Source organism: Manis javanica, chromosome 1 (assembly GCF_040802235.1).
Source record: "Manis javanica isolate MJ-LG chromosome 1, MJ_LKY, whole genome shotgun sequence".
NCBI classification, from domain to species: Eukaryota; Metazoa; Chordata; class Mammalia; order Pholidota; family Manidae; genus Manis; species Manis javanica.
The window spans coordinates 103,004,364-103,030,369 of record NC_133156.1 but is presented as its reverse complement, the minus strand read 5'-3'; the positions used below and the strand labels follow the sequence as shown (position 1 = coordinate 103,030,369).

At 40.6% G+C, this 26,006-nt stretch overlaps 1 protein-coding gene across 1 annotated transcript in view; it reads left to right on the top strand.

The window, feature by feature from the left end:
- Positions 1 to 26,006, top strand: part of IPO11 (importin 11) — a 289,809-nt gene that overhangs the window by 247,577 nt on the left and 16,226 nt on the right. The window lies entirely within an intron of this gene.

Sequence of the window (26,006 nt, the reverse complement as noted above, 5' to 3'; positions counted from 1 at the left end):
CCTCCTCTCTCTCCTATTCTCTTATTAGAGAAGCCAGCCATGTCATTACATGTTAAAATACTCAGGTTTATAGTTTCACTTGAAAACTTCACCTTAGATCTTTATTTTACCTATTCCTTTATTCCTCTAGTATTTGTTGAGTTCCCATTTTGTGCCTTAGTGCTATGCTAAAATCTGGGCTTAGAGTGGGGTAACTCCTGAAGTTTTACAATTCAGTGGAAACACACACTTGCAACAAGATATGAGAAAATAGTGGTTCTAATGGAAGTGTATGTGCAGGAGCAGTGGGCGTGCAGGGGAAGGAGTTTGAGTACAAAAGGCGCCATATAATTTGATACCCATTTAAAAACTGCTCTCAATCATTATAGTTTGGTGAGGTTGTTTAAAAGTAAATGACACGCTACTGGAACTGGGCAGCTCTGTATGATTCCAGACTCAGAGCTATCTGGTTTTACTCTGACATACAAAAGTGAGAATTTGAAAATCTTAGCAGTCTAGCCACACAACTAATTCCTAATTCCATGAATTTAAAACATAGGTCTCACCTATTAAGGGTAGTGGTCTTCTGTCCTACTTCTAAAAACCTTATAAATACCAGATGAGTGGATGTTTAAAAGTTGTTTGTGAGCTGATTAAAGGAAGACAAGATGCATGTTCTGAAAAATAAGAATACTTTTCCTCCCCAACTTTGGGAAAAAATGTTTAATCTACAGAAGCATTGAAAAAGTAGCAGAATGAACACCAGTATGCCCTTTGTCTGGATTCACCTAATTGTTTCATTTGCCACATTTATTCTTTTCATACATATATACACACATACATACATACATATATATATATATAGTATATATGTACTTTTGCTAAATCATGAAAGTAACTCACCCCCAAATACTTCAGCATACCTCTAAGAATGATATTTCTTTACATACCTACTAATACCATTATATACCTAGGAAAACTAATATTAATGCAATAATATCTAATGAGCAGTTCCCAAATGCCTCAAAAATGTCTTTTATATGACACCCACTTGTTTTATGATCCAGAACCCATTGAATGTTTATACACTGCATTTGCCTGCTCAGTTTTTAAATTTATAATGTCCTTTTCTCATGTCATTGGCTTTTTTTTGAAGAATCCAAGACAGTTGTCCGGTGTGCAGTGTTCTAATTGTTTCCTCATGACTGGATGCAGGCTCACATTTCTGGCAACAGGGTGCCGCTGCTGATGTTGTATACCTGCTGTGGTAACACGGCAGGAAGCATGCAGTGGCAGGCTGCCTCCCTGCTGATGGCGCCTGTGGGTCAGGTTGTGATAGCCAGACCTCTCCATTAGAAGGGTAAGTTTTCAAAGACCCTTATGATTGTAGACATTTCCAGTGGTGTTTCTGTTTTTTTTTTTTACCTTAGATCTCTTAACCATTATTAACTCACCTTTGCATTTACAAACAGTACTTCAGTTTTAACTTAGAATGGTCTTGTGACAGAGCTGTGGAAAAGGTATGTTGAAGCTGGTGCTGGTTTCATCAACCTTTTTAATTTTGACAATCCGTTATGGTTGTGGCACACCTCTTAGCCAAGATCATTTCTCTTTCCTTCTTTCTCTCCTCACCCGCTCGAATTTCTAACAGGTATGCAGCTGTCTGTGAAAAACAATTCAACTTGCACGCTCACACCACTGAAAATGAAGAAATGAAGGCAGGCACTGCTTTCTTCACCTTTCATTTCCCGAACACCACTTGGGTTTGTAACTTGGCCAAGAGGCAAATGTGCAGCAATTTGTGTTTTGTTTACAGATACTTTATCACTTTTGGGTAGAGCTTAAAAGGCAGAATTGTGCGAGGCTGTAGTTTTTAGTTTTTAGTGTGGTTTAGGATGAGAAGGTGCTATGTTATCAGCTGGCAAAGTGGGAAAAAGAAAAATCCTCTCCTTAAATGTGCAGCTTTGATCTTGGTATTACTATAGTATGACATCTGAAGCAGAAGAGTTACATTTTTTTCCCTTAAGAAGGAGCTGCATTCTGTCCCAAACACATCCACATTATATGATGTCCCATGAAGTGGTGCACACCAATCCATCTGGCTACTGTAGAGCTTGAACTTTTTCTTTAACCTCAGGCTATTGTCTGAAGTCAAAGTTTTAGAGCTCTTGGGGTGAATACCCTAATGCCCTGAAAAAGGGCTATGGCTATTAATAAAAATTTCTTCATTTTTACTTCTGGGCAGTTGAACTCCTGGCCTGAGGGACTCCTTATGGTCTGAAGGACTTGGATAAAATTCAGAACTGAGACTCATTATATTTTCTCTTGAATTCTTTCTAACTATAACAAGGGGAGATCTCTGATTAGCCAAAGATCCTTAGCAAGCAAGATTTGCTTCTTGTCCCGGCCAATGCCCACAGCCAGTTCATTTGGGCACGTTGGCATTTATTTAGCTGTGTTTTGAACAACTGTCTAATCCAGGAAGGAATGTATCGCTGTCTGGGCATCCAACCCTTTCTCGCTTCAAGTGAAACATTAATTTTCATGCCACTTTAATTTCTCAGTAGGGCAGAAATAGAATTCAAGTAATTGTGAACAGGTATGAGTCCCCTGAGGCCTAAAAGCATTTACATCTGTCTGCCACTGGGCCAGTGGTTTTAAAGTAGGAAATTGGCCTTATGACTAGAATTCTGCTTGTTGGGGATTTTTATTGCAAGGGGTTAAAGCAAAGAAGTCTAGAGATGAGACCATGAGTCCACTTACAAGATCAGTATCTCATTCCAAAAGGTGCAGGTCATTTCCACAGTTCTCTCTAGTCTAGCCTCAAAGTTTTTGTATTTTCTTTTTAAATGAGCACTGCAACTTACACAGTAATCTGGAAGAGCAACACTTTCTGACTGACAGGGCAGTTGTAGCCCATAAATGTGTACACTGAGCTCACAAGTATATTGTCAGCCAGCCAGGGAAGGAAAGTCTATTGACAGATCTGGAGGTAATCACAAACTGATTATGAGCTCTATTTAGGCAAGGAAGGTAGCTCGGTTTCTTTTTGTTTTGGATTGGAAGGCACATTTCTTGTGCTGTTTCTGGTACTGAAATCAGTACTGTGAAATGGCCTTTTCCGTCCAGCCTGTATGTTCTTTACCCACAGCACAATGCATTGAGAAACAGTGAACCAGGTGAGCAAATCCAGTATTTTATTAGACTTACTGGATAAACCTGCCAAAGGCAGCTCACAGTGTGGAAATAGGGGAACACAGACTTACTAAAGTAATAGATTAGGGAATTAGTTATGTTTAAAGGCTCCTTATTCCTTTCAAAAGGTTCCTCCTTATAGATTTCACTCCTTGAAGATATATTTAAAGGAAGAGGTAGGCTTCTTATTTTTTTATTTTATTATAATTTTTTTAGTCATGAAATTTCGGAACAGGAAGGGAACCAGAGAGAAATGATCTATTCTAACCTTACCATTTCACAGATGAGGAAATGGGGCCCAGAAAGGGAAGGTCTACAGTCTTGGATCCCTGGTGCTTTCTCCAATGAACTTTCAATTATATTTCTTTTTTAAAAGTGTTATTGGTTGCCTAGGTCTACAATATACATTTTAAGTCAATCTAAATACACCTTCAAGTAACACTAGTCTTCATTTGTAGTGTAGGTACTTTGTAACAGTATTCCCAATCCCTCTGTCCCATCCCTTATGATGTTGCACTCATTTCATCCAGATGCTTTAATAACCCAGTACATTATTACTATTACTTTAAAGTTACCTTTACATCAATTAATTTAAAAAATCAAAGATTTAATGTTACCTTCATTTATTTTTTTCTCCATTTGTCATCACTTTATGTAGTTCCAAATTTCTGACCTAAATAATTTTCCTTTTAACATTTATTTGCAGGACAGGTCTTCTGGTAATGAATTCCCTCACTTTTTGTTTGTGAATGTCTTTATTTACCCTTCACTTTTGAAGGATACTTTTTCTGGATATAGAATTCTAGGTTAGTATTTATTCTTTCAACACTTTAAATATTTCATTTCACTTCTTGCATGGTTTCTAAAGAGAAGCCCACTATTTTTCTTATCCTCATTCCTCTATAAGTAAAATGGTTTTCCATCCCTCCTCTAACTTCTTCCAAGATCTCTTTGTTTTTGTTTTTCTGCAGGTCATATATGATATACCCAGGAATTGTTTTTTGTTTTATTTTTGTTACAGTGTTTTTGATTTCTAACATTTACCTTTGATTCTTAGGATTTCCATCTCTCTGCTTATATTATCCATCTGTTCTTGCATATTATCCACTTTTTCCATTAGAGTCCTTGACATTTTAATGATCTTTCAAATTCCCTGTCTTGATAATTCTAACATCCGTATCATATATAAGTCTCATTCTGATGCTTGCTTGAGATTTCTGATTTCTTGTTTGATCACGAATCTTGATCTGTGTGTTTCTCTTGCCTTTTTCCATGCCTTGTGATTTTTTGTGGAAAGGTGAACATCCCTCCTCTGGGCAATGAAACTGAGATAAACAGTTTTCTAGTGTGAGCATTTTTGCTAACCTGGCTAGGAGTTAGACTGTGTTTAATGTTTGTTGTGGCTATTGGTGACAGAGGTTTCAAATTCTTCTAGGGTCTTTGTTTTATTTCCCCTTCTGACTTTGAGCTTCCTTAAGTACTCCTTCCTCAGACAGAGCCTGCGTCTTGTAGCTCTTTCAGCTATCCACTGTTAATCCTGGAGCCCTGCTGGTGAGGTGCAAGTGTAAGGGGGAGCACTCTCCTAGTGGGCTTGAGTCATGTGTTTTTTCTTGGATAGCGTTCCCATCCCTCTCGTGTGAGGAAGAGAGACTTAGAAGGGGCTGGAATGAGGAATGGCCTTCTCCCATGCTTTTAGGAAAAGGCTCTAGTAAAGTCTTTCCCCTGGGGAGTAGGCCTCTGTTAAGAGAAAGCTCTGGGCATATTTTCACAAGCATTCATCTTCCCCTGCAGCTGCCAGAGCTATGGGGGAATCTCTCTGGTCTTCACCATGAAAAATTGGTGGGTCGCCTGGAGGTAGTGCTCACCAGAGCAGAAGAGCCCTAAGACTCTGGTCTCTGCTAGTGATCCCACCAGTTTATGGCTAGCAGTTCTGTTCCAGGTAAGTAGATCTTGGCTGTCACTGGATTTGCCCTGCAAACTCAATTCTTTGATGAGTCTGAGAAAAATCATTGGTTTTCAGTTTGTCCATTTTTTTCCTTTAAGGATTGGAGTGACTACTTCCAAGCTCTATATTTTAGAGCCAGAGCAATTAGCCCAATGAGTTCTATATATGGCCTTCCATCATATAATTACTCTAAAGGATGACTATTAGGGAAAGGAACATTCCTCAAAAGACTTAAGAATTTTGTTTCTGATGTAATTTAGAAATGGCAGCTGAAAAACTGATAAAACATAAGAAAAACCTTTTGAGCAAATTAATGTGGTCAGATGCTTTTTAATAACTTTTTCTCATTATAAAAGCAATGTATGTTCATGGTAAACATACAATTAGGTATGTGGAAGGAAATACAAATTGCCCATAATCTTACTCCTCAGAGGTAGCAGTTGATATTTTGCTGCTTTTTCATTTTCTTCTCTGTGTATAGATAGAAACACATGCCCCCAAAATTGGGATCATACTAGACTTTTTTGTTAATCTACTGCCCCTTTAATTCACTGAGTGTTATATTTAACCAGTTTCTCATGTCATTTAAATATTGTTTAAAAATATGTATTTAGTATCTACATTAAAAATTCATTATAACAGTGTCATAATTTAACTGTTAGACCTGTTTGTGTTACTGTGGTGAACATCCTTGTTCATGAACTCCTGTGTACATCTCTTAAAATTTCCTTAAAATTACTAGAAGCAATCAGTGGGTGAAGAGTTATTCATATAATACTGAGAAGATACTGATATTCTTATGCGTTTGATACTGGACAGTTTTTTTGGGGGTAGGGAAGGTTTTCTTAGTAGAGGTGCATGAGGTGCTATCTGAAGGCATCCCACAGATTCAGCTTCCTCTCATTGGCATTTAGCACCACAGGGATGCTACTTATGACCCCACCTTTTGTAGTGTTTGCACAGAAAATTTTATGACATTTGAGTATTATATTTTGAAAAATAGACTACACTGGAAGGAATGTGACCGTTATAATCAGACCCAGACTCACTCTGCGTAAACCTCTGATTATCTGCCATTTACATAATTGAACTTAACTGAGCTTCTTCATTCTCTTCATTTGTAAAATGGAAACAGTCACTTCCTTTCCAGGTGGTTGTGAAAATTAAATATTCATTCAACTTTCATTGAACAAATTAATTTGCCTGTGAATGACAGGCATTGTGCTGGGTGCTAAGGATACAATGATAAACAAAGGCACACAAGACTGTTTTGTTCTGTTTTGAGCTTTCCATTGACCAGGAAAGACGTCCACAAATAAATACTCAAATAAGTGTAAAAATGAAACGGTGGCCTTGAGCTCTGAGAGCATCTGATAGCAGATCAGACCTCAGGGTTAGAGAAAACTAGGTGCCTCCATGGAGGTGATGATGGAGGGGATATGTGAAGAATGAGGAGGTGACTGGGTGTGGAGGGGAGGATGGTTAGTACTTTCATCAGAAGGAGCAACATACAGAACAGCTCCATGGCACATGAGAGAATCCCTGAGAGGCAGAGAGGGCTGGAGTGGGAAGAGCTGGGTAGCACTCATGGTCTCTGCCAATCATAGAGTCTTGTTGGTCAAGTTAAGTTTTAGGCACTATCCAAAGAACAACAGGAAGTGGAGGTGAGTGGAAGGGTAAGAGGAACAGATTTGCATCTTAAAGTCGATCCTGAATGCAGTCAGAATGCATCATGGTGGGGAGGGAGATGGCAGTGACTGTGGGCCAACCTGCAGAAGCTATTAAATGTCTAGGACAGAGATGATGGTCGCTTGGATTAAAGTGGAGTTGAAATAAAGTTTTAGACTCAAGATGGAGCTGCTCCTGTCTGGAATGTCATGTCAGTGAACCAAAACTTAAGATAACTTTCTTGTCCCTGTAAATGTTCCACTTGACCAGAAATGCACTCTATCCACTCTGCTAATCCCCAAACACCAAAACAACTTGGGGCTTTATCCTTACTTCCTCTTATTTTCTCATGCTTGTTCTTTACTCTTTATCCTATGAAAGTTTCCTGCCTTTTGTGCCATTTTTAAGTCTCTGGACCCTCAGGAATGGAGAATGACTACTTCATGAACTTTAATGCTTCATGTTAAACAAAGTTTGTCTCCTAAATTATCCTTAAAAGTCATTTTTAACAGTGGCAATAGTCAAAAAGAAAAGAAATAAGTACTTTGAGAAATATTTAAGAGGTAGTACAAGTAGGAATCAAATTCAGAGTGTTTTGGCAAGATTTCTGTTGTATAGGTTAAGTAATATAATCAAAAATCATTCTCTGAAAGTTCATCCTCAGTATTTAAGTCATATTCACATCATTGGGTCTCTTTTTATCCACCTTTTTCAGAAATACATCCATATGAGAAGTGAGAAGTATGAGTTACAACAGCATCCTTAAAGATGATACATCTGTGTGCTAAGGTTGCCGTAGCAAAGCACTGCAAACTAGGTAGCTTAAAACAACAGAAATTTATTCTCTCAGTTATCTAGGCTAGAAGTCCAAAACGGAGGTCTTGTCAGGGTTCCTTCCAAAACCTGTGAGAATCATTCCTTGCCTCTCTCCCGTCTATTGTTTGCTGCATTCCTTAGCATTCTTTGGCTTGAAGATGTATCGCTCCAACCTCTGCCTCTGTTGTACATGGGCAGCTTCTCCCCAAGTGCGTCTTTCGTTTTATGAAGACACCAGTCATCTTAACTAATTACATCTGCAGTGACTTCATTTCCAAATAAGGCCATATTCTGAGGTACTGGGGGTTAAAACTTCAATTCTTTTTATTTATTTGTTTGTTTATTTGTTTATTTTAATATCATTAATGTATAATTACTTGAACATTATGGTCACTAGACTACCCCTATTATCAAGTCCTCCCCACATACCCCATTACAGTCACTGTCCATCAGCATAGTAAGATGCTATAGAGTCATTACTTGTCTTCTCTGTATATACTGCCTTTCCTGTGTTCCCCCCAACCCCCGCTACATTATATGTGGTAATTGTAATGCCCCATTTTCCCCCTTATCCCTCCCTTCCCACCCATCCTCCACAGTCCCTTTCCCTTTGGTAGCTGTTAGTCCATTCTTGGGTTCTGTGAGTCTGCTGCTGTTTTGTTCCTTCAGTTTTTGCTTTGTTCTTATGCTCCGCAGATGAGTGAAATCATTTGGTACTTGTCTTTCTCCACCTGGCTTATTTCGCTGAGCATAATACCCTCTAGCTCCATTCATGTTGTTGCAAAAAGTAGGATTTGTTTTCTTCTTATGGCTGAATAATATTCCATTGTGTATATGTACCACCTCTTCTTTATCCATTCATCTACTGATGGACACTTAGGTTGCTTCCATTTCTTGGCTATTGTAAATAGCGGTGCGATAAATATAGGGCTACATATGTCTTTTTCAAACTGTGCTCCTGCATTCTTAGGGTAAATTCCTAGGAGTGGAATTCCTGGGTCAAGTGGTATTTATATTTTGAGTTTTTTTGAGGAACCTCCATACTGCTTTCCACAATGGTTGAACTAGTTTACATTCCCACCAGCAGTGCAGGAGGGTTCCCAACAATTCTTTTTTAAGGGTACACAGTTCAACCCATAACAATGGGTTTAAAAGAATCAACACTAAATATTTCTCTGTTCACATTGTCCTTATGAAAATGTATCTAATAGCTGTAAGCCCCATTCTGTGGATAGAATTGCTACTCTAAAAGTAAAACCTAGTTCTAAATGCACTCATAAAGTGTGGGATGAGTTTTGCCTTGGTTTAAGGACTAAGTCTCTACAGACAGGAGCACCTGGCTACTGTGGTGGTGGGAGTCTGAGGGATTTGGTGAACAGGTTAAGGCTCATTTGCTAGTCTTGCTTCAAAATGATTTCTTGAAAGTGTAAGTAATTTATTGCCAAATCTTAGAGATATTCCTTGGCTTCCATCTTATTTTTTAGTTAAGTTAAATATCCACCAGGAAGCACAATCAGATATCCGTGCATTATTTACAAGGTGTTGCAGTTGCACAGAAGGGCTGCGTTTTGCTGAGTGTTAGGAGAATGCAAAGTGAATTGCAATAAACAAAACTCGACTTTAGTTCAATTAAAAATGATAATGGATTCAGGCTTACTACAGCTGCACCAAACTTACACTTCACTCTTTTTGGCCTCCAGGAAACACAACAATAACAGCAGCATTCAATTTAGCTGAAGGAGTATTGGCTCTGAAATCAGATATGAATTTGATTCTAGGCTCCAAATGTTGGTTTTTCCACCATGGTAGGCAAAGTAATGGCCTCCCCAAAGATGTCTATACAATAATCTCTGTAAACTGTGAATATGTTACCTCACATGACAAATGAACTTTGCAGATTTAATTAAGGTACAGACCTTGAGATGGGAGAATGTGCCGTATTGTTCAGATGGGCCCGATCTAATTACATGAGTCCTTAAAAACAGAGCTGCTTTCCCAGCTGTGGTTGGAGATGTAATGAAGGAAAAGGGGCTGGATATATTGTTGGCTTTGAAGATGGACCATGGGCCAAGGAATGAGGGTGGCCTCTGGAAGCTCCAAAGAAAGAAAATAGATTCTGTCTTAGATTCTCCAAGGAATACAGCCCTGCCAATGCCTTGATATCAGGACTTTTGACCTCTAGAACTGACAGATAATAAAGTCATGTTTTAAGCCACTGAGTTTGTGGTCGTTTGTAGAGCAGCAATGGGAAAACCAATGTACCCACTAACTAGCTATATGACTTTCTGAGTCTTGGTTTTCTCATACATAAAAAAATAATATAAAATGCTGATCTTGTGTAGTTTATGATTTACTGAGATGGTGTATGTACAATCCATTGTAATCACTTCATGTCTTAGTATCCGGAGTCCACTCCTGAAGAGACTGGTTCTTTCCTCCCAGGTGCTAACCTCCAGTTTGGGCACAGCTGCCATTAGCTGAGTGGTTGCATCTAGTTCTGTGGTCCTTTCCTCCTGTTCAAAGTGTGACATGTAGACCAGCAGCATCAGCCTCCCAGGGAGCTTGTTAGAGTCACCAAACCGCAGACCTCACCTCTGATCCACTGAGTGGGATACTCAGAGAATCCTGTTTTTTACCCCCAGAATCTGTAATTTTTAACAAGATTCCTAGGTGCACTTCATATGCACTTTAAAATTTGAGAGACACTAGACTTGTGGTTCTCTAATATCATAGACGCTAACAGAACATATACCTGGGCCTAGAATTCATGAGTGTGGGTGTGCATAAAATGAGAGTTCCTGTGGCCAGAATTCTCACCTGGTCCTGGTTGACTAGCTCACTGCACACCTGTGGGCAATTTGACTCTATAAAAAGAGCTCCACCCAGTGCTCTGCGCGCGACACGGTGGCAGGGCTGCAGGGCTGCGGGAGAGCAGAGCAGAGGCTGGAGTGGTGGCAGGGCTGAGGACAGAGGTCCAGAGGATGGCTGTGTTGGACGACTGTGCAGAGAGACCCAGAGGACGGCTGTGTGTGATGACTGTGCAGGACAGCTGTGCAGACATAGGGGCCCAGAGGCAAAGACTAGCTTGCTACATACAGACTCGCTCTGAGTGAATGGGATTCTAGTGACTGACCTGCCACCTGGAAATAAAGTTGGGTATAACTCTTTCACCCCAAAGAGCATTCTGCTGTCATTTTCTTTGGTCACACTGAATCCATAACAGACTTGCCTGGGGCTAAAATCCATTGACAAGACAGTGGGGCTCAACATCTGTATTTTTAATGTGCTTCCCAGTTATTTCTAATGCACAGAGGATTAAAAACACTAGAATAAACACTTAGAAATTCACTTTATGGCATTCAAATCAGAATTGTGCAATTTTCAATTAATACCTTTTTATCTAAGGAAAACAGCTTTGCTATGTAAGTATTACTAAGTGCTGTATTTAGAAAGGTACATGAAGGAATAAACATCAAAGAACAGCAGAGACACTTTCTCACTGGTTCTTCACTGTTGTGATTCCTATTCTGGTTTGTCATTTGCTCTTGATGAGACTTCTTCATGAGACACGGCCAGCTTTGCTTTGCTAAGAAGCAGTTACTTCATGCATAGCACGGTGCTGTGGAACGTTGGTATTCAAAGCTCCTCTTTTCTCTTTAGCAGGAGAGATCTAACTGCTTATTACAATTTTCAGAAGACAGACGAGTTTCTGGAAAGTCTTCCCTGTCCTAGAAGTACCACATCCCTTCCTCTACAGATAGAAGCATTAAGAGAGGGCTCAATGATTTTAATTAGGGCAGCCCACACACTTCCTCTGGGCCACGACCCAGAGTTGAATTCCAAGAATTAAAACTAACATGACTTCTCTCCAGCATGCCCAGAGCAGAAGACCCAGAGTCTGGGGAGAGCGCTCAGATTCAGACTCTTAACAGGAACAAGAAGCCCAAACAGCTGGATAAGGACTATAGACAGGAGCCAAAATCGAGAGCGAGTCACTGAGCACATGCCAGGGCAGAAGGGCAGCAGGTTCATGGTACAGCTCCTGGACAGTTGCCACAACCAGCTTTGAAGGAACCTGTGGCTCTTCTTTATTCTGCAGCAAGGACGTGAAACAGGGGCACTGGTCTGCCTTGAAGGGCAGGATGGAGATGAACACTATCCTCAAAGCTTCTGCTATGAAAAGCAGAGTGAACTGGGACCTAGGCCCAACCAAGAGGCGTCTAGGGAAAACTTTCTGTTAGAGACAGTGAGGGCTCGACATTCCGAGAAGGGCCACTGGCAACCACACTCTCTCCAGGCTCTCTTAGCTGTAGAAATGGTCCCCTGAGGTCCCACCAAGCCCAGCTCATTGACTTAGTGCCTAACAGCTGTGCCCACAGGCAAGCATCTTCTCTAGGGTCTAGAAATGCAGGCCTGGACTGGCCATTCTAGGCTCTCCACCTCAATGAACATAAAACCCTTTAACAAACTTTTGTTTTTGTTGTTTACTTTTTTATTAAGGTATCATTGATACACACTCTTAGGAAGGTTTCACATGAAAAACATTGTGGTTACTACATTCACCCATATTATCAAGATCCCCCCCATACCCCACTGCAGTCACTGTTCATCAGTGTAGTAAGATGCCACAGAGTCACTACTTGTCTTCTCTGTGCTACACTGTCTCTTCCCTGTGAACTGTCCACATACACCATGTGTACTAATCATAGTACCCCTCAATCCCCTTCTCCCTCCCTCCCTTCCCACCCACCCCTCCCCTTTAGTAGCTGCTAGTCGCTTCTTGGAGTCTGTGAGTCTGACAAACTTTTTATTATCAGAAATTGCAATTTTCCATTGTTAGAAAAAAATAATGACATACCTCCTACACTTCTTCAGAACCCTGAAATAGGAATATGTAAGCTATTCTTTCATTAGGTTTCCCTCTGCCACAATAAACCACTTAAAATGACATTAGGCAAACCCCAGATGGTGTAAAATAGGTATAATCTGGTTTTCCACAGATGCTGCAGGACACTTGACTGAATTTTATCCTCTGCTACTTGGCTGGCTTAACACTAGTGCCTTAAGCTGGTGACTAAGTGTTGGGTATTTTTCTTACTCCTCTCTCTCCTTTTCCTTGTCCCTCCCTCCTGCTTTACTTTCCCCTGTCTTCTCATTCTCTCACACAGAGTCCCAAACCACTGGTGCCTAACACCATTAAATCATAGCAAATTACACCCCAGCACTCTGTAATTTCCAGTGTGATTCCAACATGCCATGCCAAAACATCAGACTCCCCAGCCGTGGGGGTTGTCTGTGGTGTAGAATCCAGGGAGAGAGCGCCTTGGACCAGCTCTCCTGGGCTGCCAGAACCCTAGACACCTTCAGAGACAGATGTGTGTTGGTGGATCCCAAGGGTCTGGTCTCCTCTGAAGTTGTATTTCTCCTTATATACTAATATATTGGCACTTGATTTTCATTGGAAATCATATAAAAGAGTCTTAAGTTTGAACACCACTCACTGAATGGTCCTGTTCCTCAAAGAATACCTTTCTTCACTCTGCACCCATAATTATAACCCAGCAAATGGTAATGACAAAAATAATTATGGTGCTGGCACTATATAAAAAAATGGCGGGGGGCGGAGCCAAGATGGCGGCGTGAGTAGAGTAGTGGAAACCTCCCAAAAACATATAGAGCTATGAAAATATAACAAAGAAAATCTTCCTAAAATAGAGACCACAGGACACAGGACAACATCCAGACCACATCCACACCTGCAAGAACCCAGTGCCTTGCGAAGGGGAGTGCTTTTTGGAAGTCTTAAAGGGGCAGGACAGGTCACTTAGACCAGAGGCAGGGAATCTGGGGATCTCTGGGCACTCTAACCCCCTGGACAGCAGGGAGCAGAGGCCCCTTAAGGAGAAAAATAGCCTCCAGCCGCTCCCCCTCCAATGGGGCTCCACCATTTTGGAGGAGCAGCCCCAGCCAGGCCACGCCCACAGCAACAGCGGAGATAAACCCCATAGCAACCGGGCAGGAAGCAGAAGCCCTGTCTGCACACAGCTGCCCAGCACAAGCCACTAGAGGTCGCTATTCTCCCAGGTGAGGAAGGCCACAAACCAACAAGAAGGGAAGCTCTTCCAGCGGTCACTTGTACCAGCTCTGCACACTATCTCTATCACAATGAAAAGACAAAACTACAGGCAGACAAAGATCACAGAGACAACACCTGAGAAGGAGACAGACCTAACCAGTCCTCCTGAAAAAGAATTCAAAATAAAAATCATGAACATGCTGACAGAGATGCAGAGAAAAATGCAAGAGCAATGGGATGAGATGCAGAGAAAAATGCAAGAGCAGTGGGATGAAGTCCGGAGGGAGATCACAGATGTCAGGAAGGAGATCACAGAAGTGAAACAATCTCTGGAAGGATTTATAAGCAGAATGGATAAGATGCAAGAGGCCATTGAAGGAATAGAAGCCAGAGAAAGGAATGTATAGAATCTGACACAGAGAGAGATAAAAGGATCTCCAGGAATGAAACAACACTAAGAGAACTATGTGACCAAGCCAAAAGGAATAATATTCGTATTATAGGGATACCAGAAGAAGAAGAAAGAGGAAAAGGGATAGAAAGTCTCTTTGAAGAAATAATTGCTGGAAACTTCCCCAAACTGGGGGAGGAAATAATCGAACAGACCATGGAATTACACAGAACCCCCAACAGAAAGGATCCGAGGAGAACAACACCAAGACACATAGTAATTAAAATGGCAAGGATCAAGGAACAAGGAAAGAGTTTTAAAGGCAGCTAGAGAGAAAAAGGTCACCTATAAAGGAAAATCCATCAGGCTAACATCAGACTTCTCGACAGAAACCCTACAGGCCAGAAGAGAATGGCATGATATACTTAATGCAATGAAACAGAAGGGCCTTGAACCAAGGCTACTGTATCCAGCACGACTATCATTTAAATATGATGGTGGGATTAAACAATTCCCAGACAAGCAAAAGCTGAGGGAATTTGCTTCCCACAAACCACCTCTACAGGGCATCCTACAGGGACTGCTCTAAATGGGAGCACCCCTAAAAAGAGCACAGAACAAAACACACAACATATGAAGAATGGAGGAGGAGGAATAAGAAGGGAGAGAAGAAAAGAATCTCCAGATGGTGTATATAACAGCTCAATAAGCGAGCTAAGTTAGGCAGTAAGATACTAAAGAAGCTAACCTTGAACCTTTGGTAACCACGAATCTAAAGCCTGCAATGGCAATAAGTACATATCTCTCAATAGTAACCCTAAATGTAAATGGACTTAATGCACCAATCAAAAGACATAGAGTAATAGAATGGATAAAAAAGCAAGACCCATCTATATGCTGCTTACAAGAAACTCACCTTAAACCCAAAGATAAGCATAGACTAAAAGTCAAGGGATGGAAAAACATACTTCATGCAAACAACAGTGAGAAGAAAGCAGGGGTTGCAGTACTAATATCAGACAAAATAGACTTCAAAACAAAAAAAGTAACAAGAGATAAAGAAGGACACTACATAATGATAAAGGGCTCAGTCCAACAAGAGGATATAACCATTCTAAATATATATGCACCCAATACAGGAGCACCAGCATATGTGAAGCAAATACTAACAGAACTAAAGAGGGAAATAGACTGCAATGCATTCATTTTAGGAGACTTCAACACGCCACTCACCCCAAAGGATAGATCCACCGGGCAGAAAATAAGTAAGGACACAGAGGCACTGAACAACACAGTAGAACAGATGGACCTAATAGACATCTATAGAACTCTACATCCAAAAGCAACAGGATATACATTCTTCTCAAGTGCACATGGAACATTCTCCAGAATAGACCACATATTATCTCACAAAAAGAGCCTCAGTAAACTCCAAAATATTGAAATTCTACCAACCAATTTTTCAGACCACAAAGGTATAAAAGTAGAAATAAATTCTACAAAGAAAACAAAAAGGCTCACAAACACATGGAGGCTTAACAACATGCTACTAAATAATCAATGGATCAATGAACAAATCAAAATAGAGATCAAGGAATATAGAGAAACAAATGACAACAACAACGCTAAGCCCCAACTTCTGTGGGAAGCAGCGAAAGCAGTCTTAAGAGGAAAGTATATAGCAATCCAGGCACACTTGAAGAAGGAAGAACAATCCCAAATGAATAGTCTAACATCACAATTATCGAAACTGGAAAAATAAGAACAAATGAGGCCTAAAGTCAGCAGAAGGAGGGACATAATAAAGATCAGAGAAGAAATAAACAAAATTGAGAAGAATAAAACAGTAGCAAAAATCAACGAAACCAAGAGCTGGTTCTTTGAGAAAATAAACAAAATAGATAAGCCTCTAGCCCAACTTATTAAGAGAAAAAGAGTATCAACACAAATCAACATAATCAGAAATGAGAATGGAAAAATCACAACAGACTCCACAGAAATACAAAGAATTATTAAAGACTACTATGAAAACCTATATGCCAACAAGCTGGAAAACCTAGAAGAAATGGACAACTTCCTCGAAAAATACAACCTCCCAAGACTGACCAAGGAAGAAACACAAAAGTTAAACAAACCAATTACGAGCAAAGAAATTGAAATGGTAATCAAAAAACTACCCAAGAACAAAACCCTGGGGCCGGATGGATTTACCTCGGAATTTTATCAGACACACAGAGAGGACATAATACCCATTCTCCTTAAAGTGTTCCAAAAAATAGAAGAAGAGGGAATACTCCCAAACTCATTCTATGAAGCCAACATCACCCTAATACCAAAACCAGGCAAAGACCCCACCAAAAAAGAAAATTACAGACCAATATCCCTGATGAATGTAGATGCAAAAATACTCAATAAAATATTAGCAAACAGAATTCAACAGTATATCAAAAGGATCATACACCATGACCAAGTGGGATTCATCCCAGGGATGCAAGGATGGTACAACATTCGAAAATCCATCAACATCATCCACCACATCAACAAAAAGAAAGACAAAAACCACATGATCATCTCCATAGATGCTGAAAAAGCATTTGACAAAATTCAACATCCATTCATGATAAAAACTCTCAGCAAAATGGGAATAGAGGGCAAGTACCTCAACATAATAAAGGCCATATATGATAAACCCACAGCCAGTATTATACTGAACAGCGAGAAGCTGAAAGCATTTCCTCTGAGATCGGGAACCAGACAGGGATGCCCACTCTCCCCACTGTTATTTAACATAGTACTGGGGGTCCTAGCCACGGCAATCAGACAAAACAAAGAAATACAAGGAATCCAGATTTGTAAAGAAGAAGTTAAACTGTCACTATTTGCAGATGATATGATACTGTACATAAAAAACGCTAAAGACTCCACTCCAAAACTACTAGAACTGATATCAGAATACAGCAAAGTTGCAGGATACAAAATTAACACACAGAAATCTGTAGCTTTCCTATACACTAACAATGAATCAATAGAAAGAGAAATCAGGAAAACAATTCCATTCACCATTGCATCAAAAAGAATAAAATACCTAGGAATAAACCTAACCAAAGAAGTGAAAGACTTATACTCTGAAAACTACAAGTCACTCTTAAGAGAAATTAAAGGGGACACTAATAAATGGAAACTCATCCCATGCTCATGGCTAGGAAGAATTAATATCGTCAAAATGGCCATCCTGCCCAAAGCAATATACAGATTTGATCCAATCCCTCTCAAATTACCAACAACATTCTTCAGTGAATTGGACCAAATAATTCAAAAATTCATATGGAAACACCAAAGACCCCAAATAGCCAAAGCAATCCTGAAAAAGAAGAATAAAGTAGGGGGGATCTCACTCTCCAACTTCAAGCTCTACTACAAAGCCATAGTAATCAAGACAATTTGGTACTGGCACAAGAACAGAGCCACAGACCAGTGGAACAGATTAGAGACTCCAGAAATTAACCCAAACATATATGGTCAATTAATATTTGATAAAGGAGCCATGGACATACAATGGCAAAATGACAGTCTCTTCAACAGATGGTGCTGGCAAAACTGGACAGCTACATGTAGGAGAATGAAACTGGACCATTGTCTAACCCCATATACAAAGGTAAACTCAAAATGGATCAAAGACCTGAATGTAAGTCATGAAACCATTAAACTCTTGGAAAAAAACATAGGCAAAAACCTCTTAGACATAAATATGAGTGACCTCTTCTTGAACATATCTCCCCGGGCAAGGAAAACAACAGCAAAAATGAGCAAGTGGGACTACATTAAGCTGAAAAGCTTCTGTACAGCGAAAGACACCATCAATAGAACAAAAAGGAACCCTACAGTATGGGAGAATATATTTGAAAATGACACATCCGATAAAGGCTTGACATCCAGAATATATAAAGAGCTCACACGCCTCAACAAACAATAAACAAATAACCCAATTAAAAAATGGGCAGAGGAACTGAACAGACAGTTCCCTAAAAAAGAAATACAGATGGCCAAGAGACACATGAAAAGATGCTCCACATCGCTAATTATCAGAGAAATGCAAATTAAAACTACAATGAGGTATCACCTCACACCAGTAAGGATGGCTGCCATCCAAAAGACAAACAACAACAAATGTTGGCGAGGCTGTGGAGAAAGGGGAACCCTACACTGCTGGTGGGAATGTAAATTAGTTTAACCATTGTGGAAAGCAGTATGGAGGTTCATCAAAATGCTCAAAACAGACCTACCATTTGACCCAGGAATTCCACTCCTAGGAATTACCCTAAGAACGCAGCAATCAAGTTTGAGAAAGACAGATGCACCCCTATGTTTATCGCAGCACTATTTACAATAGCCAAGAATTGGAAGCAACCTAAATGTCCATCGGTAGATGAATGGATAAAGAAGATGTGGTACATATACACAATGGAATACTACTCAGCCATAAGAAGTGGAAAAATCCAACCATTTGCAGCAACATGGATGAAGCTGGAGAGTATTATGCTCAGTGAAATAAGCCAAGCGGAGAAAGAGAAATACCAAATGATTTCACTCATCTGAGGGGTATAAGAACAAAGGAAAAACTGATGGAACAAAACAGCAGCGGTATTACAGAACCCAAAAATGGACTAACAGGTACCAAAGGGAAAGGAACTGGGGAGAATTGGTGGGCAGGGAGGGATAAGGGGGGGGAAGAAGAAGGGGGATATTAATATTAGCATGCATGGGGGGGAGGGAGAAAGGGGAGGGTGGGCTGCACAACACAGAGAGGACAAGTAGTGACTCTACAACATTTTGCTAAGCTGATGGACAGTAACCATAATGTGGTTGTTAGAGGGGACCTGATATAGGGGAGAGCATAGTAAACATAGTATTCTTCATGCAAGTATAGATTAAAAATTAAAAAAAAAAAGAAGGAAAGAAAGAAAGAAAAGGGGGATTACTCCTTGATAGGATAAAACTATTGGTAAATCAAAGATCAACGCATGCTTTAAATATCCTTAATGTTGATCACTGAAAGGGTGTCAGATGATCAGGTATGGAGGTACTCTTTTCTGATAATATTCCTTTCTCTTAAAAAAAAAAAAAAAGGAAAAAAAAAATGTGAGTCAAATATGCCTGCAATATCCTCATAATATTTACTCTATTTCCTAGATATGAAAATAGTCTTAGAAAGGCCCGGTAGTCATCCCTGGGTCATATGTCAGGTCACTGGTGTTCCTTAGGCTGCCTGACATCAGGTTCTGCTCCTCATCACATCACTGCATGGCCCCCTTACCATCCATACACCATCTTCCTTCCCCACCTGGGACTCATAGCCACCAGGCCACTATCCCTCCTTTCCTCCCTCTACCATGTATCCTTCCCAGACTCTGCCCTGCTCTGGCTTTCAACCAGCCTTCCCATGCATGCCCTGCCTTTCCCAGGGTGCCCTAACCCTACACACATCCCTGCACACATGTGCACAGGTTCTCTTAGGGATTTGCGTGATCGTAGATCATCTGAAAGAAAATAAGACCTATCAGAGGCTGTATCCTGGGTCAAGCCAAAACTTCCCGCTACAAAGAGAGGTGCTTCTTCCTCCGGCTGATCAGGCCATCTGCCATTGTGCATGCCCACGCTGAGCAGTGTGCATGCTGCCAGAGGGGCCTGGGCTCTGGAAGGCTGCCCAGCTTGTGTCTGTTCACGGAGATTATCTGCACCTCACCACTATCTAGGCAAAAGCCAAAACGAATTTTGCTTCCTTCAAACACGTAAAGAATCCTGTTCAATCCTCCTGTGCAATTTCCAGGTCTTCATGATTTATGCAAATGGCCTGCTGTGGTGTTGGAAGCAGATGTTCATACATAAAGAGAAACCCCTTTCTCTTCTCTTTTCGCTAAAGAGAAGGAGCGCCTTTTCTTGTCAAGGCAGAGGACTTCTCTCAGGAGGGGTATGAAGGCAGGAGACTCTGTTCTTTGGACCAGAAAAACCAAGACAAAACAGTAAAAAATTGCAGAGCCAAATTCTTAAAAATCATCTTTGCCAGCATCCCAGGACCTGAATCAAATGGTCTCTTCTGAGATCACTGGGCTCCTGGCCTGCCAAAGGCCACTAATGTCATCCCACTTGAGCACGCAGGAACAGCCTACAGCAGAGGCAAGGAGGGTGAGAGGCACATCAGCTGAATCATCTGAACCCACTGTGGACACAGCAGCCCTGACCTCAGAGACTAGCCTTGTTCACTGAGCACTTACTGTAGTGTTGGGAATGATACTAAAGTGCTTTACATGTAATGACTTATTTCTTTTCACACTATTACCCTCTCTACAGAGAAGACATTGAGATATGCCAGGGTAGATCTGCTCAAGGTCATATGGTGAGCAAATGGCACAGCAAAGCTTTGAAGCTGGGCTTCCAGCAACACCATCCATCCAGATCCAGATAAAATCAGGATGCATATGCTTCCTGCCTTGTCGTCTCTGCAGAGTGTAAGATAAAGCACCCCAGATTAAAATATTGTTAAGATAAGGCAGGAGAATGATTGGAACCAGGCACCAACAATCATTCACAGGCATGGGGAACTTTGTGTGTTATGGAGCACTTATGGGTGGGGAATGGAGCTGGATAGAAAGTCTTTTCTTGTGGCCATCCTTGAGAAAGAGTGCAGTATGCTCTCCTTCCTTCATGACCATCCCCTGTGGATCACAGAGAACAAAGACCACCCCTGCCCCACAGGTCATGATGGGAGGCACCCTGCCCCCTGGGTGGGAGTGGGTGAAACAACCAAGCAGACCCAAGAAGCTGGCCCAGCTTGTGGCCAGCTCACAGTCCCTTCCTGCGGCAGCCCTGCTGGCCATGAGCAGGATAGAGAAGTGAGCCTTACTGGAGAGCAGAGATAGAGTGTCTAGGAGGGACCCTCACCACCTACCTGGGCCAGGACTAAAGAAATTTTCCCAGAAGCCCAGGAGACACAGGTGGATACTGACTGAGAGATTCAAGATGGCGTGAGAGGTGAGACAGAGAACTCCTCCCAATACCACACAGAGTATGAAAATACAGTTAATACAACTAACCCTAAAATAGCAACAGGAGGAAAGGCTGCACCAGACTGCATACAGACCTCATGAACAGAACAGACCTCACAAAACAGGGTAATGTATGAGTGCCTTCATAGGCAGGACCCAAGCCCTTCCCCAATCCCAGCTCACTGGTGGGAGGAAGAGAAATGGAGTGGGGAGTGGGTGGAAGCCTAAGACTGCTGAACACCTAGCCCTGGAGATCTGCTTTGCGAGCAGAAACCCACACTGTGTGGTGCTCTGGAGGTTGGGGAGCTGGGACAGGTGGAGTGCTTGAGGGACTGAGATTCTGGCTGTTGGTGGAGGACAGGATCCACATCCAGCCACTCTGGGACAGAGGAAAGGCAGGCAGTCAGAGAGGCTTCCTAGCAGTGAGGGGGCTGTAGAAGGGTTGGGGTTTCCATGGAGCTTGCTGTGTGGGAGAAAGGAGAGCTGGATAAGGTTGTCTGGGCATGCTCTGCCCAGCAGGTTGGGAACTTTGAGGAGCTTCAGGAGCTCCATCCCCCTGGCTGGCTACTTATCTCTGAGGTCCCCCACTGTGATATGCAGCCCGCAGCGCCTACCTCCTGGCCTGCCGGCACTGGCTCACAAACCGGCTGTCACTGCGCTGGTGTCAGGCCAGTCAGAGGGAGGCCCCGCCTACCACAGCTAGAGACACAAAGCACAGAGGCTTAGACCTGTGTGCTCAGCCCACTGACTCTGACACTAGAGACAGGCACTGCAGCCAGAAAGCAGAAAACAGCTCTTTCCTCCCCCAAGGTACCAGCACTGCTCCCCTACAATCCCCAACCTCATCCAGGGGTTGAGCAGCTCCAGAGACTAGAGCTTCTGAGCACTGCTGGGCACCACATAGAAATATGAAACGTTGAAAGAACCTGGTTCAGACCAAAATCTCACAAAACCCAGAAAAAGGGCCAAATGAAACTGAACTCACCAATCTTCCTGAAAGAGAGTTCAAAATAAAAATCATAAACATGCTTATGGAGGTACAGAAAAATATTCAAGAACTCAGGAATGAATTTAAGACATAGATTCAATCATTAAGAAACTCTGTATCTGAAATGAAACATACAATGGAGGGATTTAAAAGCAGAATAGATTGAATAGAAGAGATAGTAAATGAAATAGAAATTAGAGAAGAGGAATACGAAGAAGCTGAGGCACAGAGGGAACAAAGGATCTCTAAGAATGAAAAAATATTAAGAGAACTGTGTAACCAATCAAAATGGAACAATATTTACATTATAGTGGTACCAGAAGAAGAAGAGAGAAAAAGGGAAAGAAAGTGTCACTGGCAAGGTAATTGCTGAAAACTGGGGAAGGAGATAGTCTCTCAGGCCATGGAGGGAGATCCACAGATCTCCCAACAGAAGAGACCCAAGGAAGACAAGATCAACACATATAATAATTAAAATGACAGAGATCAAGGATAAAGACAGACTTTTAAAAGCAGCGAAAGAGAGAAAAAGGATCATAGACAAAGAAAAACCCAACAGGTGATCATCAGATTTCTCACCAGAAACCTTACAGGCCATAAGGGAGTGGCATGATACTAATGCAATGAAGCAGAAGGGCCTCAAACCAAGAAAACTTTACCCAGCAAAGTTATCATTTAAATTTGAAGGAGAGATTAAACAATTTTCAGATAAGCAAAAGCTGAGAAAATTTACCTCCCACAAACCACCTCTGTAGTCCATTTTGGAAGGACTCCTATAGATGGAAATATTTCTAAAGCTAAATAGATGTCACCCAAGGGATAGACAAAGAGTACAGAATATGATTTGTAACATACAAAGAATGGAGGACAAAGAAAATTAGGGAAAAAGAAAAAGAACCTTTAGGTTGTGTTGTGATAGCAAGTTAAGTGAGTTAAATTAGACTTTTAGATAGGGAATTATCCTTGAATCTTTAGTAGCCATGAATCTAAAGCCTGCAATGGCAGTAAGTACATACCTATAGATAATCACCCTAAATGTAAATGTCTGAATTCACCAATCAAAAGACATAGAGTCACTGAATGGATAAAAAAACAGACCCATCTATATGCTGCCTACAAGAGACCCACTTTGAACTCATAGACATACACAGACTGAAAGTAAAGGGATGGAAAAAGATATTTCATGCAACTAATAGGGAGAAAAAGCAGGAGTTCCAGTAATTGTATCAGACAAAATAGACTTCAAAACAAAGAGAGTAACAAGAGACAATGAAGAACATTACATAATGATAAAGGGGTCAGTCCAACAAGAGGATATAACCATTATAAATATCTATGCACCCAACACATGATCACCTACATATGTGAAACAAATACTAACAGAATTTAAGGGGGAAATAGAATGCAATGCATTCATTTTAGAAGACTTCAACACACCACTCCAAAGGACAGATCAAACAGACAGAAAATAAGGAAAGAGACAGAGGCACTGAACAACGTATTAGAACAGATGGACCCAATGGACATCTACAGAACAATCTATCCAAAAGAACAGGAAACACATTCTTGTCCAATGTACATGGATCATTTTCAAGAATAGATCATATACTAGGCCACAAAAAGAACCTCAGTAAATTCAAAAAGATTGAAAATGTACCAAATAGCTTCTCAGATCACAAACGTATGAAAGTAGAAATAAATTACACAAAGAAAACATGGAGGCTTAATAACATGCTCCTAAATAATCAATGGAACAATGACCAAATAAAAACAGAGATCAAGCAATATATGGAGACACATGACAATAATAATTCAACACCGCAAAATCTTTTGGATGCAGCGAAGGCAGTGCTAAGAGAAAAATATTTTGCAATACAGGCCTACCTCAGGAAAAAAGAACAATCCCAAATGAACAGTCTAAACTCACAATTAACGAAACCATAAAAGGAAGAACAAATGAGACCCAGGGTCAGTAGAAGGAGGGACATAATAAAGATTAGAGCAGAAATAAAACTGAGAAGAATAAAACAATAGAATCAATGAGAGCAGGACCTAGTTCTTTGAGAAAATAAACAAAATAGATAAACCCATAGCCAAACTTATCAAGAAAAAAAGACAGTCTACACACAAACAGAATCAGAAATGAGAAAGGAAAAATCACTAAGGACACCACAGAAATACAAGGAATTATGAGAGAATACTATGAAAAATTATATGGTAACAAACTGGATAACCTAGAAGAAATGGACAACTTTCTAGAAAAATAGAACCTTCCAAAGCTGACCCAGGAAGAAACAGAAAATCTAAATAGACCAATTACCAGCAAAGAAATTGAATTGGTAATCAAAAAACCACCTAAGAACAAAATTCCTGGACCAGATGGTTTCACTGCTGAATTTTATCAAACATTTAGTGAAGACCTAATACCCATCATCCGTAGAGTTTTCCAAACAGTGGAAAAGGAAGGACTACTCCCAAACTCATTCTATGAGGCCAACATAATCCTAATACCAAAACCAGGCAAAGACACCACAAAAAAAGAAAATTACAGAACAATATCCCTGATGAACATTGATGCAAAAATACTCAACAAAATATTAGCAAACCGAATTCAAAAATACATCAAACAGATCATCCATCATGATCAAGTGGGATGCATCCCAGCTATGCAAGGATGGTACAACATTCGAAAATCCATCAACATCATCCACCACATCAACAAAAAGAAGGAGAAAAACCACACAGTCATCTCCATAGATGCAGAAAAAGCATTTGACAAAATTCAACATCCATTCATGATAAAAACTCTCAACAAAATGGGTATAGAGGGCAAGTACCTCAACATAATAAAAGCCATTCCATATATGACAAACCCACAGCCAACATTATACTTAACAGCGAGAAGCTGAAAGCTTTTCCTTTAAGATCAGGAAAAAGACAAAGATGCCCACTCTCCCCACTTTTATTCAACATAGTTCTGGAGGTCTAAGCCATGGCAATCAGACAACACAAAGAAATAAAAGGCATCCAGATTGGTAGGAAGAAGTTAAACTGTCACTCCTTGCAAATGACATGATACTGTACATAAAAAAACCTAAAGAATCCACTCCCAAACTACTAGGTCTAATATCTGAATTCAGCAAAGTTGCAGGATACAAAACTTAAAGCACAGAAATCTGTTGCATTGCTATACACTAATGATGAAAAAGTAGAAAGAGAAATTAGGAAAACAATTCCAGTCACAATTGCATCCAAAAGAATAAAACACCTAGGAATAAACCTAACCAAGAGAGTGAAAGACCTATACGCTGAAAACTACAAGACACTCATGAGAGAAATTAAAGAAGACACCAATAAATGGAAACACATCCTGTGCTCATGGATAGAAAGAATTAATATTGTCAAAGTGGCCACCCTGCCTAAAGCAATCTACAGATCCAATGCAATCCCTATCAAAATTCCAACAGCATTCTTCAATGAACTAGAGCAAATAGTTCTAATGTTCATATGTAACCACAAAAGACCCTGAATAGCCAAAGCAATCCAGAGAAGGAAGAATAAAGCAGGGGGCATTACTCTCCTTGACTTCACGTTCTACTACAAAGCCACAGTAATCAAGACAGTGTGGTACTGGCACAAGAACAGATCCATAGACCAATGAAACAGACTAGAGAGCCCAGATTTAACCCAAGCATATATTGTAAATTAATATACGATAAAGGAGCCATGAATATACAAATGGGAAATGTCAGCCTCTTCAACAGCTGGTGTTGGCAAAACTGGACAGCTACATGTAAGAGAATGAAACTGGATTATTGTCTAACCCCATACAGCAAAGTAAACTCAAAATGGATCAAAGACCTGAATTTAAGTCATAAAACCATAAAACTCTTAGAAAAAAACCT